The sequence below is a fragment of the Rhinoderma darwinii genome, chromosome 5 (assembly GCF_050947455.1).
Source record: "Rhinoderma darwinii isolate aRhiDar2 chromosome 5, aRhiDar2.hap1, whole genome shotgun sequence".
Classification (NCBI taxonomy): Eukaryota; Metazoa; Chordata; class Amphibia; order Anura; family Rhinodermatidae; genus Rhinoderma; species Rhinoderma darwinii.
The window spans coordinates 233,890,641-233,907,370 of NC_134691.1; the positions used below are offsets into that span (position 1 = coordinate 233,890,641).

The 16,730-nt window shown below is 40.5% G+C and overlaps 1 non-coding gene and 1 pseudogene across 1 annotated transcript; both read right to left on the minus strand.

Moving 5' to 3' along the window:
* Window positions 1-4,342: 4,342 nt before the first annotated feature.
* On the minus strand, window positions 4,343-4,539 carry LOC142654401 (U2 spliceosomal RNA). The gene has a single exon (XR_012849023.1). It is a non-coding gene; the product is annotated as a U2 spliceosomal RNA (small nuclear RNA).
* Window positions 4,540-10,457: 5,918 nt separating this feature from the next.
* LOC142654621 (U2 spliceosomal RNA) lies at window positions 10,458-10,590 on the minus strand (annotated as a pseudogene).
* Between the last annotated feature and the right edge of the window lie 6,140 nt (window positions 10,591-16,730).

The following is a 16,730-nucleotide window of genomic DNA, read 5'->3' on the forward strand; positions in this document are numbered from 1 at the left end:
TAGGCCGAGGATGAGATGATCTTCCTAGGCCGCCTTTCCTATGAGGCTCAGGTGGGCTCAGGGGGACAACAGCTGGTATAGGAGCAGGGTTCAGTGAAGGGGCCTTCCCTCCTACCTGGGCTCTGGCGCCTGCAGAGGCTGGGCTCGTCTCCACGGGAGTCGTCAGGACCCGCCGCTCCGAAATCGAGGCCGGGGATCTAGGCCCCCGTCCAGTCCGTGCTACAACGGCCATTCCAGAGGACTCCGAAGGACTGTAGCTGCCGGGGGAGATGTGATGGGAAGTGTTGCCTCCACCCCGTCCCGGATCTGCCACTCACCGGGTACGTCCACGCTGCAGCTGAAGACGTCGTCCCGCCGTCCCAAACTCGAGGCAGGGGACGCAGCTTCCCGGTCAGGCCGCAGTACTTCAGATGCCCGGAATCGTGCCCGCAATATATCTAACTGTTCCTCCTGATGTGGGGAGCACCCCCAGGTGAGAACAGTCACTGTCAGGTGCGTTGGGAGAGTGGATGGCAGCTGATGGTACCAAGCTTGCCGGAGCTCCTGCACGGCACGTCCGCTCTCTCCAACGTCGTAGCCACGCCCCCCTCTGTACACTTTTTAAAAATATATATATCTGGGGCACTTTTCATTTTCTTCCATGTGTTGTATTTTAGCCTTAAAAATTATTTATTTTTTCTTTATCTTCCCAAAAAAAATTTACCTCTTTTTTAACGTATATTATTTCTTCAGTCACATCTATCCCCACAGACCTCATTTTGTAGAGTGTTTGTAATTGTGTATAATATTTTTCATAAACCGCTCTTTTTTCTCTTGCTTTTTGAACTCTATACCTAATAAAGAATTATTTTATATTTTTCTTCATTTTATCCCACCACATTCTCATAGATTCTGTAGGGTCTTTTTTCTGCTTGCACCTGTTGTAAAACTTCGTCAAATCTGCCATTATTTTTTCATTTTTTAAAAGTGACACGTTCATCTTCCATGAACTAGCACCTCTTCTAAAACCAGGATCAAGATTTAAAACAAATAAAAGGCCTTTATGGTCAGAGAACATGTTAGTTAAAAGTTCACAGTGGACAGGTAAAATTTGCTGGGAAGAAAAAATAAAATAAATTCTTGAGCTGCATCATATATTACTCCATGTAGTACTTTCCAATTCAGACATTTTTTTTGTTGCAATTTTTAAAAACATCTGTAAGTTTAAAATCAGTTACGATATTACTTAATTGACCAGAAGTTTTGTCATAGGTTCTACTGGAAGATTGTGTAGATCTTTTTTTCACCTCTTAGAACACAATTAAAATCCCCGGCTAAAACGAAAGTACAGGCATTATTAATAAAAAGAGGTAAAATTCCCAGCATCTCTTCTCTTTCTTTTTTATTCGGTGATCCATAAAAATTTAAAAACTGCCACATAACACCATTAAGAAAGGCCTTAACCACTCAAATCCTACCTGGTAAAATTTCTTGTTTAAAAGCAATTTAAAAAGTATTGCCACTCCTGCAGATTTTGTTATATTGGAACCGGACCACACCGAAGTCCCATATTTCCAATCTTTTTCATACCTATTATATTATGGCCGATGAGGGATGCCACACTCCTGCAAGAAGAACACTGAGGCGGAAAGCAGGGACTGTTCTGCGTATGCTTGACTTGATACCCCTTACATTTAGGGAGAGTCCTTTCAAAACTGCCATTAATGAATGTAAAAGGTCGGATAAAACACAAATTTCAACCCTTTAAAATCTTAATGTCTTCCTCCAGGCTAGTCAGCCCCGGAGAACTGTCAAAGTTTTCCAGGTCACTTCTAGAGGTCACACACCGCAAAAAGTCTGTTAAACTGGAATCGCTGTCATCTGTTGCCTCCAAAGAAAAGATCCTCACACAGAGGACTAAGGAGAGTATTTGGATCACTCATCAATTCCTTCTTACCCCTTTCTGGCATTTCTGACCCATGTTCCATCTCTTCCGTGCGGCCTCCTGTATGGGAAGCCCCAGGCTGTCTGACAGACATCTGAGCCATTTCTTCCGGGGTTTCCGGGATGATGCTAGGTGTTTCAAGTTCTCCCTCAGTTTGTATTACCGAATAACGGTTTCCCGTCTTCAGTACTTCCCGATTTAGAGGATCCCTGTTTTTCTTTTTTTTGCACCCGATTCTTCTTTTTGTTGAACCTCACGTTGAGGTTGGTACGTATTTTTTTGCAGTTTCTGTTGCAGTTTCTGTTGCAGTTTCTGTCTGTGGGGACAGGATGCATAGAAGTGACTGGGATCTTGACAAAAACAAAATTTTTTTGGGTTCACTACAACCTCGAACCGTATGATTTTTACTTCAGCAATTTGTACAGGTACTTTCACAATCATTTTTTGAATGGCCATATTTTTTGCAAATTCTACAGAATTCCACCATATCATTAAAAAAAATATCACCATTAATATTGCCCAATTTAAAACGAGCTAGGGGTTCCAATTTTTCCTCAGGTGCCTTGGGATTGTCTTTTAATTCTACAAAAAATTTCCATTTCGAAGTCCACACATCAAACTCATTCATAACCTTCCCCTTAGGAATAACTAGAGTACAATAATTTTTCAGAAAGAACACAATCTCCTCTTCAGTTATATAAGGGGAATACATTTTAATCACCATGAGTTTTCGATCTGAAGGGAAGTGCTCCACAACCTGGACCCCTTTCAGCCTGGGATCTCTGGCGTCATATCCCAAGGTCACGTCATAGATCCCACACCTAGGATAGTCCTGCATTGCCAAAATCTCCAATGGTTGGATTGCGAATACTCCCAAGAGCACTTCCTCGATTAGGTGTTTCAGACCGCGGTTTGCTGAAGCCTCCTCCATATACGTAAAACGTATAGAGTTTTTTAGCCGAGTAAAGTTCGGCTCAAATGTTTGGTTATCATTTGCCACCATGATAAGCCACCAACTGGAATGCGCACCACAGAGACACACGGGTCACTGTGGCTAGGGAGATCGTTGCTCATTGTCCTGGAGTAAGCCTCTCCCCTAATAGCAACAGGGGGGTGAAATCCTCCACTAGGAAGGACGATCCCCCCCAGGCCAAGTGAGAGTGTACCAGCACACCTTCGAACCAAGACCAAGGAAGCGCTGATACAAGTAAACAGAGCTCCGCTTGAACTCAGCCAAAAGGCCGAGAAGTGATAACCCCAAAGTGGCGCGCATTGGCAAAGCTGCTGTTCACCCCTTGCAGCGATTTAGCCTACTTCTCGGCACCTCCATGGGGGCCTTGCCAGCTCACACACTCACACAGGCAGCCAGGCGGGAGGGGAAAAAAGGCCGGAGAGGAAGCGACACATGCTTTGCTTCTTTTGCTTGCACCACAATGCTGTGCAGAGAGCGGAGGAATCTACCTAAAAATGCATTCCTGGCAACGCCCAAATGCCCTCCTGCCGATCAGACAAACGCTAGCAGCAGCAAGTGCATGCCCACAGCCACCCCTTCCCCCTTCACGCCTTCGATCACCTGCAATACAGTGCCTGCTGGCCAACACTGCCTGGGCCCAAGATTGTCTGTCTGAGTTCACAACCTTAGACTATAAATTGCTGCTCAGTTAGTCAGTCAGTCAGTGTTGCCTTGGAGGGAAACTGAGCAACATGTGCTCGTCTTGTCTGCACAGCTAGCTGCCTCCTGGAGGCCACAAGAGGGAGACAGGGGACTGCAAAATGACAAATAGGCATCATCCCCAAACTTGACTGACAACTTCTTCTCCTTCCTCCTAAAGCCTCTAACCATGCACAGTTTGTTAGTCTTCCATGTAGGTAACATAGTAACAAATCTAAATTGGTGGTGTCTTTGTAGAAGAGGGAGGGTTTGTTGCAACTTCAATTCTTACTTCTTTGAAATGTAGGGAGGGGAGCTCATTTCATCACATCCATATAGTGTACACAGGTCCATTGTGGCAGGTGCAATGGCTGCTTGCTGCTCCCCTACTCCACTATTCCACTACTTGACTGTGGTGCTGAATCAATCACTGGCTGTGGGTTGACTGAGTGACTGGCTGGCTCAGGTGCAGCTCTTTAACTTACCTAGGAGGAGGGACAGAGGAAAAGGAAGGTGAATGACCTGTTCAAAATTCAAATGCTGGACAAAAATAAAACACAGACATACACAACACAAGAGGTGGCAATCTATTCATCAAGTCATTTAATAATTAGGTCATTATCACACATTACAAAACATGCATTTATATAAAGGCATTGTCCAACAGGCAAAATAATGGGAATAAAGGACAGATACAATCAGCAAGAAACAAATAATGGCAAAAACAAAAAGCACTTTTCAAATCTGATTTTAGTCACTGGATAAGGAAGTGGTGCATCGGTCCTGGAGGTACTGCAATACCAGGTTAATGCGTGGAGTGGACAGAGCAAGCTCTATCTCCATCCCCCTGTTCTAAAAATCCATTTAATATATGGTCCCCAGATAGGGGACGTATCAGATATAAAACTGATAAGAACAGATTTATTTATTTATTTTCCTCAGTACAAGATTCTTGCTAAAAGATCATAAATCACGAAGGTGAGCTCCATCCAACAAGATCTTAAAGACCATCATTCGGAAAAAAACGCAAAAAAAAATAATTATCGAACTACCCAATAGCTAAAAAAACACAAAAAGTTCAAGATTTTCTACTTAATTTGCTCCATTCTGAAAATTTCCAAAACTTCTCTGCCTCTTCTTCTCCATTCCTCATTTTGTCCAGCAAGTACACCACTAACATCCTAGATAGAAATACTTTTTTTTGGAGATAAAATCAAATTCTTAAAGACAAGCAAATTTCTTGTATCCCATAAAACTTCTTTAAAGATCGTAAAAATTATCCAGCAGGCACGTGTGTTCTCCATATTGTTAAAATCTTGACCCCTTTAAATTCTCTCAAAACTAAAAATACTAAAACCTGTTAGTGCAATGAACATTTTTTGTAGAAGGATAAAAACTTGTTTGGCATAAAAACAGTCCCAAAAAACATGTTCTATATTCCCAATATCCCTATATCCCTCTCTGGGACACTCATTTAAAAAAGCTTGGGTTGGGAGTCACCCATGTCGGGACATCCATGTCACATCTGTTTGCCTATTAGACAGCCCTATCATGTCAATCAATTTCCATATCCTCTAACCTTGCACAGAGTTGCAAAATGGTACTTCACATTGTCTTTCATCCCTTCTAATATATCCAATTATTTCCTTTTTCTCAGGTCTACCCATAGAGCTGATCACAAAAAGACTTGAGGACCAAATAAAACGTAGGTATTTTAAATGCTACTGGTCTCATCAGATCTCTTTCACACCAGCTGCATTTAGTAAACAACCATCCTGCCAGAAATCTGCACATCTCTGCTGTTCTACTATTGCACTGAGAAATTGTAAAAATTAATAAAAAATAATGCATTTTTAAAAACAAGTCTATGTTGGGTAAACCATATCCACCCAATTCAGTCCTGCTCATTACTTTTTCTCTCTTCAGTTTTTCCATCTTCGACCCCCAGAAAAAAACAAATAATTTTCTTGTTGTCCTCATGATCCATAACCTCCCCAGTGGGAGAATCACAGCTGTGTATAATAACAGGGGTAAAATTACTGCTTTTAAGACCAAGATCTTCCCTTTCAATGACAGGTTTCGTAATTTCCAAAAATTAATCCCTATTGTCCATCTTTTCCTCCAATTTCACATAACTTTTCCTTCCCTTCAAATCCTTCTCGAATATCACACCTAGTACTTTAACCTCATCCTTCTTCATCACTCCCTCCACCCTCACGTTCTCCTGTTTCCCAAAATGACACAGCTGGTACTTGTTCCAAATCACTGCCATACCAGACATACTACAAAAAAATCCTCATGTGAAATTTCATCCTATTCAAATCCGCCTGAGAGCTAGCAATAAATACTACGTCATCCATATATCCCAAAGATTTTACAAAATTACCAGATCACACAGGGGATAAAACTTCCACTCACACTTATCACTTTGTATACTTTTAAGTAACGCCTCTATCACGCAGATAAAAAGAATGGGGGACAAAGGGCACCCCTGGCGTACTCCGGATGAGACTTTCAAAGCTGGACTGGTATAATCGTTGATTAAAATTTGACTACTTGCACCATTATAAAATCCTTTTATTAATTTTAGCATTCTTCCCGGGATCCCTAAAAACTCCAGTGCAGAAAACATAAATTTATGGGATACTTTGTCGAAAGCCTTTTCGAAATCAATTGATTCAATAAATAATGGTGTGTTATTAAAACCTGCATAATAAATAGTGTCTCTTAAAAGAATTAAATGATCAGCAATCTTCCTACCGAGCACAGAACATGCCTGGTACTGGTGCGATAACCTCTGATATTCTTCCTGCCACTATTTTTGCAATAATTTTGTAGTCGTTTTTTAAAAGTGTGATTGGTCTCCAGTTCTTTATATCTTTCTCGTCTCCTTTTTTATAAATTAATATTACGACACCTTTTTGTATGGAACTGAATAAAACCCCCGGGTTAAAAACATAATTCACAACACGATCAAATTCAACACCTATAATATGCCAATAAAAGGAATAAAATTCAACAGGGAGTCCATCTCCACCTGGGGTTTTCCCTTTTGTCATACTACCAATCATTGCTTTCTCCACCTCTTCCACCCTCACATCATCACTTAGAAAAACAACTTTCTCACATGGAATATTATTACTTAAAATGTTGCAATAATCTCTGATTTCTGCCTCGCTTGCTCTGCTATCACCATTAAAAAGTGACTCGTAAAACCCACAAATCTCATCAACCATTGCTGGCCCTGTCACCTCGCCTGTTGCTGATAAAATTGACTTAAAATTTTTGGGGGGTTTAAAACACTTTTTTTTTAAATATCTTGAACACTGCTATTCTCTTCCAAGTATTCCACCTTTGCTTGATATACTATGTTCCTCCCTTTTTTAATAAGCCATTTTTTCATTTCTTCTTTGATTTCTGCAATCTCAATATCCACGTTTACACCAATACTTTTAAAGTTATACAATGTTTCCAGTCTCCTCACCATGTTACTCTCTTTCTTTTTCTTCTCCTGTATCCTTTTGTAACCAATATGTTTAAAATAGCTAACAAATCTCTCCTTTGCTAAGTCCCACCAGGCCATGATGTTTTCAAAACATTTTTGTTTAAAAACACAGGATAAAAACAATGTTTTAAAACCCTTCATTACATCCGCATCTTGTAGCAGGTTTATATTTAATTTCCACAGTCCCCTACCAAAGATAAGGGACTCTGCGATATTCAACTCAGTAATTACCATCTTATGGTCTGAAACAATTGTCATCACATGGTCGCACCGGGCCGCTTTCACCCCTTCAGATGTAAAAATATAATCCAGTCTGGATCTGCAGCGGCCACTATCTGACACATAAGTAAATCTATCTTCCGCATGTACCATCAGACCAGAGTCTGAATACCGCAGATCCTGCACAATCTGGTTTAAAATATTTGAAGTAACATCTGTCTTGACTTCTGCAGAGCTTTCATGATCATTGGCAGATCTAATGCAATTAAAATCACTTGCAACCACTGTAAAATCCCTACCAGGCATAAAAAAGTTTAAGAGACTAAAAACGCCACACGTGCCTGCTTCTCTGCTGGAGCATACACATTAAAAATACGTAGTCTCACGCCAAGGTACTCCATAATTAAAACCATACAGCGTCCAGGTAAAATAATATTCCATTCTACAATACTAAAATTATTATTCTTCAATAAAATACCAATACCTTCGTTTTTGTTGCCTGTGCATGGGGACCAAAAGGATTTCCCTTTCTCCCATTCACTCTCATGAGGCACACACTTGTAGACATAAAATATCTGCGTTCACCTTCTCCAATTCCTCAAATATTGCCGCTCTCCTAATATGGGTAGAAATACTTCTTCTATTTATGGAAGCCACTGTTGCCGCCATTACCAAAAATAAATACATATAATTTAACACTGCCATGATAATTTTTAAAGATCGCTCTTTCCTCCCCTGGATCAGAATCCCTGTTGCTTAGCATTCTCTCAGGTGCAGCAGGATCCCCCTCACCAGGTAACCAATTCTCCATTTTGTACCTTACTGCTTGAAGGGACTGCTTCTTCTAGCTCTAAAAAAATCTTCCTCACTGCTATATGGTAGCCTTTGCCCAGGAGTAAGTGACCTATCATCGTCACTTTCCTCTTCTTGACACTCCATATTCTCCCCCTCCCCCACTGCAGGGTCGGGACACACATCTCCAATGCTCTCCTCGTCTGATGAATCGTCACTAAGATTGCTCTGCACCATTCCACTAGCTGCCAGCACCGCAGAAACATACCCAGTTGGGAAGCCTGAAAATCGCCCTCCTGCTCTCTGCCAGTTTCAAGCTCCCCTTTACCGGCCGGTAAGTCCGTTCCCACCCTCCTATGAGCCTCGTGGCTCCGTTCAGCGGGACGTCCTTTTCTGCCACTATCGGTCCCTATACCTGGGGTTCTCTCCTGCGTGTCAGCGTGTGACACCGTTCTCCTCGCTCCGGCGCTGCCTATTTTACTAGGGACGCTGTCTTCCCTAGCGACAGCTGTCATACTCACGATGCGCTCTCCAACACCCGGCACGCGTCTCTCATTCCTCTATGCTCTCAGTCCTCTGCCTCCTGCCACATCAGTGTAACTTTTTTGCTTTGTACTCCAATGAGTACAGCCTCTTGCTAAATGCTCTTCACTTCCACAAATATCACATTTCTTTTCTTTGCTACATGACCTCGCATTATGACCGACCTCGCCGCAATTTTTACAGCTTTCTCCCGTTTCAGGGCACCTATCTTGTATATGTCCAAAACCATGACAGCGTTTGCAGTATTCCTTTTGGCCATCATAGAAACAAAAACCTCTTTCACCACCTATGGAAAAAATGGCGGGAATATGTCCAACTCTTCCTCCGCCCTCCATTTTCAAACGTACTAGATACTTTCTTTATTCAGTTAGCTATCCATGTCTGTTCTTCATTCTCCACATAAAAGTAACTTCATCACAATATTGTTTCCAAAATTCTTTCACCGTTGCATCTGATACTTTTGGATGGTACATATGTACTATTATAATTTTTTTCTTCAACATAAATAAAGGTTCAACTTTAACTTTCCTCACTATTTCTGGATCTTCCATCAATGTCATCCTTTCCAGATCCACAAACACACGTTGGCACATATGGGCAGAATAAAAAGTAACATCATAAATACCTTGTTAAGGAAAGTCTTGCAAACCCAAGATATCTGTTACATTTAAATACAAAATCTTCTGTATAATCACCAAAACGATTGCATCCAGTACAATTTCCTCAAGATCTTCCGCCGCAACGTACAGCCGCCCTCGAGACATTTTGTCGCAATTTTACAGGTCAACTTCTTTGCCAACCCGCAATCACCCCCAAAATAACCCATGGTCCCCCACAAAGATGGCACTGATCACCACCCTCTGACTCCAACCAGCAGAAGTTTCCCACCACTGATCTTTGCCAAAAGAGCGATAACCCCAAAGTGGCGCGCATTGGCAAAGCCTGGGCAAAACTGCTGTTCACCCCTTGCAGCGATTCAGTCTACTGCTAGGCACCTCCATGTGGGCCCTGCCGGCTCACAAACACACAGGCAGCCACTATGACACGCGCAAAGTTCCGTCACAACCTTAGACTATAAATTGCTGCTCAGTCAGTCAGTCAGAGTTGCCTTGGAGGGCAACTGAACAACATGTGCTCGTCTTGTCTGCACGGCTAGCTGCCTCCTGGAGGCCACAAGATGGAGACAGGGACTGCTAAATGGCAAATAGGCATCCCCAAACTTGACTGACAACATCTTCTTCTTCCTCCTAGACCCTCCAACCATGCACAGTTTGTTAATCTTCCAGATAACATAGTAACAAATCCAAATTGGTGGTGTCTTTGCAGGCGAGGGAGGGTTTGTTGCAACTTCAATTCTTACTTCTTTGAAATGTAGGGAGGGGAGCTCATTCCATCACATCCATATAGTGTACACAAGTCCATTCTGGCCGGGGCAATGGCTGCTTGCTGCTCCCCTACTCCCCTCCACTATTCCACTACTTGACTGTGGTGCTGCATCAATCAGTGGCTGTGCGCTGGCTGACAGACTGGCTCAGGTGCAGCTCTTAGGAGGAGGGACAGAGGAAAAGGAAGGTGAATGAGCTGTTCCACATTCAAATGCTGGACACAAAGAAACACAGACATTCACAACACAACACAAGAGGTGGCAATCTATTCATCGTCATTTAATAATTAGGTCATTATCACACATTCCAAAACCTGCATTGTATAAAGGCATTTTCCAACAGGCAAAATAATGGGATTAAAGGACAGATACAATCAGCAAGAAACAAACAATGGCAAAAACAAAAAGCACTTTTCACATCTGATTTTAGTCACTGGATAAGGGGTGCACCGGTCCTGGAGGTACTGCAATACCAGGTCAATTCGTGGAGTGGACAGAACAAGCTCTATTTCCATCTCCCTGTGTTAGAAAAGTTCTATTTTAAATGTATTCTTACTTCATGTAATAGATATTAAATGTGCATGCAGGTTTCTTAGAAAATGCTTTTAGTTGACAGAGTCTCTTTAAGTGTGTGAGGTGGTTGGACTTCTTAATAAAGATTGCAATCTCCAGAGGAAGTCCAACCGTGGCCTAATATCATTCTGAAGTGTAACATTTCATGTGAAAGGAAAGCCACAAACGGTTTTCAGTTGGTCTGTATTGCAATACGCCTTGATGTGTGTATATAAACCTGTGCTGATGGAATGAAGGCAGACAAAGTCTCCTCACCGGTGAGAATAAAACTCTTATTGGGATGAAAACTTGAATCATTATTGATAAAGTATGGAAAATTCTTCTAACATCTTGGTCCTTCGAAGCCGGAAACCAATATCTCCAGACCCTCGTCCCCTCTAGGACTGTACATGGGATGAGTCATCAAAATACTCACTTAATTCAAAGACCTCCGGTTAAATTACCGTTAAAAAGAGGCCAGTCAGACGGAGGGACGAGGTGGAGTAACGGTTTTTAAAAGAACATAGTAAGGAGAATTGAGGATTTGAGTTTTCATCTGAATAACGGTAATATAATTTTGTATATATATGTTTTTATTATTTTTCATATTTAAATTTATAAGGTTATGTGATAAAAACCTAAGTTGGATCTTAGGTACTAAGACTGGGGCTTAGTTATATTAAGTACAGGTCTTAATATAAAAACCTGGGAATAACGGTTCTCGAGGTTAGTAGTCCATAGCCTATGTGAGAAGGCTACAGGTAATAAATAACTCCGTGCAGCACGTAAAAGATAAAGTACTTGGAGATTTGGAGGATCTGTTATAGAGTATTAGGATTATTTGCTTTAGAGTATTTGGATTATTTGTTTTATAAAGTTTAAGATTATGACTAAGGCATCATTTACACGAGCGTAATATACGCGCATGCTTTTCACGCGTGTCATACGCACCTATATTACTCTATGGGGCAGTGCAGACAGTCCGTGAGTTTTGTACAGCGTGAGTGCGCTGCGTAAAACTGACGACATGTTCTATATTTCGGCGTTTTTCGCGCATCACGCACCCATTGAAGTCAATGGGTGCATGAAAACCACGCAGGTCGCACGGAAGCTGTAAAACTCTGAATGTAAACAGAAAAGTACCACGTGCTTTTCTGTTTACAAACATCCAAACGGAGTGTCATAATGGCGGCTGCGCTAAAATCATGCAGCCGCGCATCATACTCTGATGACACACGCAGCGGTTTAGTGCATTTTGCGCACGCAAAATGCAGCATTTTTTGCGTGCGCAAAACGCACACGCTCGTGTAAATCAGGCCTAAAAGTATTGAATGATTGAGATAAACTAAATCCAAAGTTAAAGAAAGATAAAGACTTTCAAACTGTGGTGTAAAGACACATCCAGAACATCTGCTGCTGGTTTGACCAGCCTCTTATTGTCTCTGGATGCCCCTGACACCAGAAGTTTTAAGGTAATCAAGTATTTCTTTGGTGAAGTTGAAAGAAATGGTTGTTATAGATGAAACATATATGAGACTCCTTGACTGTGGAGATTGGATGTATGAGGGTTAAATAAATAAAACCCTGTGTGTATAAGGGAGTCCAATTAGGAATGGTCCTTTGTAAAATTGTTACAAGGAAAAATCGGTAGGAAAAATACTGTTAAAACACCCAGGAACATTAAGTATATGACTGATCAGCATTATACTTGTAAATATTGTTGTGTTTTGTTTGTGTACTAAGACTTTGGTGAAAATACCTTGTGGTCAAGATATACGAGGTATACAGAAATATAGAATATGATAGTAGGTTTTGTTCATATCGAATTTGTTTGTTTGTTAATCGTTAATCATGTGTCTTGTCTAAATGTGGTAAAACTGAGAGTTGAGATAGTCTTTCACATTTCCACGTCGTGGTCACCTTGGGTGAGCGACATTACTGTCTTGGGACTGTGTTTTGGTAAGCGGCTTTAGGCGTCTAGAGTGCAGCGAGTACTACAGTCCAGGGAGAAAAAGTTTTGGTAAACAGCCTTATTTATAAGGTGCAGCGAACACTGTAATTCAACATTCCCAACTGACCATCAAAGTTCTACAAGACTCTTTGAATGAGATCAAATTAGAGTCCGGTCATACAACCAAGATCAAATAATAGAATAAAGGGATAAATGAATATTAGTAAGGGCCTGTTCACATCACCGTTCGCTTTCCGTTCCGGTGTTCCATCAGAGGTTTCCGTCGGGTGAACCCCGCAACGGAAAGTGAAACCACAGCTTCCGTCTCTGTCATCATTGATATCAATGCTGACGGAAACATCGCTAATGGGTTCCGTTCGTCACCATTCAGGCGGTTTTCCGGTTTTACGACGGAATCAATAGCGGAGTCGACTGTGCTATTGATTCCGTCGGAAAACCGGAAACCTGCCGGAATGGTGACGAACGGAAACCATTAGCGATGTTTCCGTCACCATTGATATCAATGGTGACTGAAACGGAAGCTGTGGTTTCACTTTCACTTTCCGTTGCGGAGTTCACCCGACGGAAACCTCAGACGGAACCCCAGAACGGAAAGCAAACGGTGATGTGAACAGGCCCTAAGTCAAATTGTCAAATAGCAAAAAAAGTGGATTAACATCTATTGTCCCGAAGGCTTCTCATTAAGTTTGGTCTTTTATTATTTACTATATTTGTGATGATTAAGATATTTAAAAATATTAGAAAAGGACAAAGGCCCACCAGATTGTTTTAGAATGTTTTATCCTGAGTGTTTGTTTGGATTAATGTTGGCCATTTCTACTGAAGGTTGGAGAATAGTCAAAATAATTGATGAAGGATACAAAGTTAATCAAATCTTTCCATATTAAAAGTGTTTAGATTAAATATACATAAGACTCCTATTCTAGGGGAAAAAACAACTATTAGCATATTATTAATGAACCTAGAAGGATGCAAACTGTATATATCCATAGAAGATGCCTCATTTAGGTGTCCATTAAATAGAGAGGAACATATACTGATATTGCTAAATTAGATTTCCTTTCAAAAGGACACTGCTTGTAACGTGTAACGTATCAGGAAAAGTTTCAGGATGTGGTTGTTTGGGATAAAAAGTATTAAAATATTCCTTTAGAAAGGGATGTTAAGTATATGCTCAAATTAGATGTGGTGAATATAAAATGATGATGATGATGATGATAAGGGTGTAGCAAATTTGGATTTAAAAGGAATTTGAGAGTAATTGAATGTTATAATTGAGTGAAGGAAAAAGAGAAGTGTGGTTTTTATTGTGTAAGATGACGGTTGGAAATATCTCACAAAGGGGAACAAGGTAGAAGGTTGACAGAATGTTAAAATGATCAGGAAGGTTAAAAAAAGGCTGTTTATATAGTTCAAGATGAAAAACTTTCATAGAACAAAATGCTGGCTGGTTGAAAGACCATGAAATGATCGGAAAAGCAGAACTATAAAAGAATGTGTCAATAAATGTTGATATGTATAGTAGGGGCATAAAATAATAGCATTCGATTACAGTGACTGTACTAGTGATAAAGAGTAATACAGATAGGTACATTGCAATGAGTAAGGTGGATGATGACGAGAAGTATGATGTAGACATGTATACAGGGTGTGTGTCCGTGTATACAGGGTGTGTGTCCATGTATACAGGGTGTGTGTCCATGTATACAGGGTGTGTGTTGCAGACTAGTCTGAGGAGGAAATGAAATAGTTTGATGTGAGATGTTTTTCTCAATCCAGATTAAGAACTGAATTAATTGAATTTCAAATTATTATTATATGTCAAATTAGTGTGTAAAAAGTCCTAGAGCATTGAACTAAAGTACAAGATTGTGTGAATAGACTGACTTTTTAAGTAATTAATTAAAGTTAGCTGTGTAAAATCAGGTTTTAAAGTTATAAATACAGTTTCTTTACTGTACGAACTTGCAAATGACAATGACTTGTTTGATATGGAACATGAGTTTGATTGTCACAGTTTAATGCAACTTGACGCCCAAGGGTTACCAGGTGTCATTAATAAACCTTTGACTAACTATGATGATCAGTATTTTGTAGACGGATCCAGATACTGGAATGAGCAGACGGGACATTTCACCACTGGGTATTCAGTAGTCCAGGAAGGTAAGACAGTTCTGCAAAAGTCACTGCCCTCCAGCAGCTCTGCCCAGGAGGCAGAACTCATGGCACTTGCAGAAGCATGTAAGTTGGGCACAGGTAAAAGTGTGAACATCTATACAGACTCAAGGTACACCTTTGGAGTCGCACACGATTATGACACAATATGGCACGCAAGAGGCTTTCTGACTGCAGCAGGCAGACCAATACAACACTGGTTTGCACCTGGATTTCAGAATGCAGCTGCTCGACATGTAGAGGGTTGCCTGACATGCGTCAGACACAACCCCGGTAAAATGATAAAAACACCCAGTAAGCACATGCCTCGCCCTGATTACTCCTTCCAGCGACTGCAGGAGGACTACATACAGCTACCCAAGGTAGGTGTATATGAATATGTCCTTGTATATACTGACATGTTTTCAAATTGGCCTGAAGCATGACCAGTAACCAAAAACATAGCTAAAAACACTGCTAGGGAAATACCTTGTGAAGTAGTATGTCGATATGGAGTTCCTGAAGTAATTCAGAGTGACAGAGGAACCCACTTCATAGGAGAAGTATTAGGGCATATAATAACTAGCCTCGGTAACACACAGGCATTCCATACACCATATTACCCAAGAAGGTAAACATCTGTATGAAGAAAGAAAGTCAGCAATACTCCAAGCACCGATGTCTTTGAGTTATGAAGAGACATTTTTTTTTTTTTTTCAGATAAAACAGGTTCTTGTAGGCTCTTCAGTGCTTGGACTAACTGATTATTAAAAAAAAAAAAAAACAACAAAGAAAAAAAACTTTATTCAAACTGTAGATTTTAAAGATTGATATATGACTTGAGGGCTAATACAGGAGTATGGAGGATAGGATAGACCTCTAGCTTACTACTTATCAAAACTCAACCCAGTAGCTAGAGCCATATCTCCCTGTGTTCAATCAGTTGCAGCCACTGCAGAAGCTGTAAGAGCTTCCGCCACATTAGTGTTATTTATGATAGAAAGATGTACCACTTTAAATCTTTCGACCTTGATGTCTACTGCGGAGGATGGTGCACCACTTGATTGCCTATCCTCCATAGCAGAAAGAGTGTTACCAAGATCAGATCTTAAAGATAAAGCACTACCAAATAGTGATCTACACATCCTACCCAGCAACTTATTCAGATATGAAGCTATATTGAGCCATGGGACAAGCCATGTCTCAACAGGGGGGATGGTAGAAATCATATCTAAAGTGTTCACGGCATATGGCTTTACTAACTACTCTAAAAAAAATTGTTTAACTTGTTTAACATGTGCCAAACATAATCTACAGGGGAATGTAAGATCAAAAAAGAGATCAGTTCCTATGTCCACAATATCCATTCTAACATATTTTATATGGATTTCATTGAATTTTAGCTTCCTAAGATATTTGGAACATGTATAAAGGTGTTAATTTGGATCTCAGGGTAGGTAAGACAAAATTTGGTTTGAGACACTTGTCAGATAAAACGTATGGTATCTGTGAATATTTCTGTGAGTAGAAGATGTTACAGGTAATCAGCTCAGATTAAGGTACAAATCCTGCTGAAAAGGGTAACAACAAGTGTGACATAAAATGTACCCAGTAACTACATATTATCTATGTGCCCTGTCCAGGGGGACAGAGAAGCTTTTCTTATATAAAATGTCTGTGTTTGTTTGTTTGTTTGTATGTTTGTTTGTTTGTTTGTTTGTTTGTTTGTTTGTTTGTTTGTTTGTTTGTTTGTTTGTTTGTTTGTTTGTTTGTTTGTTTGCTTGTTTGCTTGTTTGTTTGATGTACAGGATTTGTCAATGAACTGATGGGACCCAAACCTGAGGGGTGATAGCGTGAGATTGGTGATTATTTTCTTAGTTGAGACCCTATCGTTTATATTGTCTGAGGTTTATAATTATAATGTATGTAATATGCCACGGTATTGTGAATAACAACTTGAGGTGTTTTATGTGGAGTTATGAGGTGAAGGTCACTGGTTGTTGTCACTTATAAGTAAGAAGTACATGGCAGCAA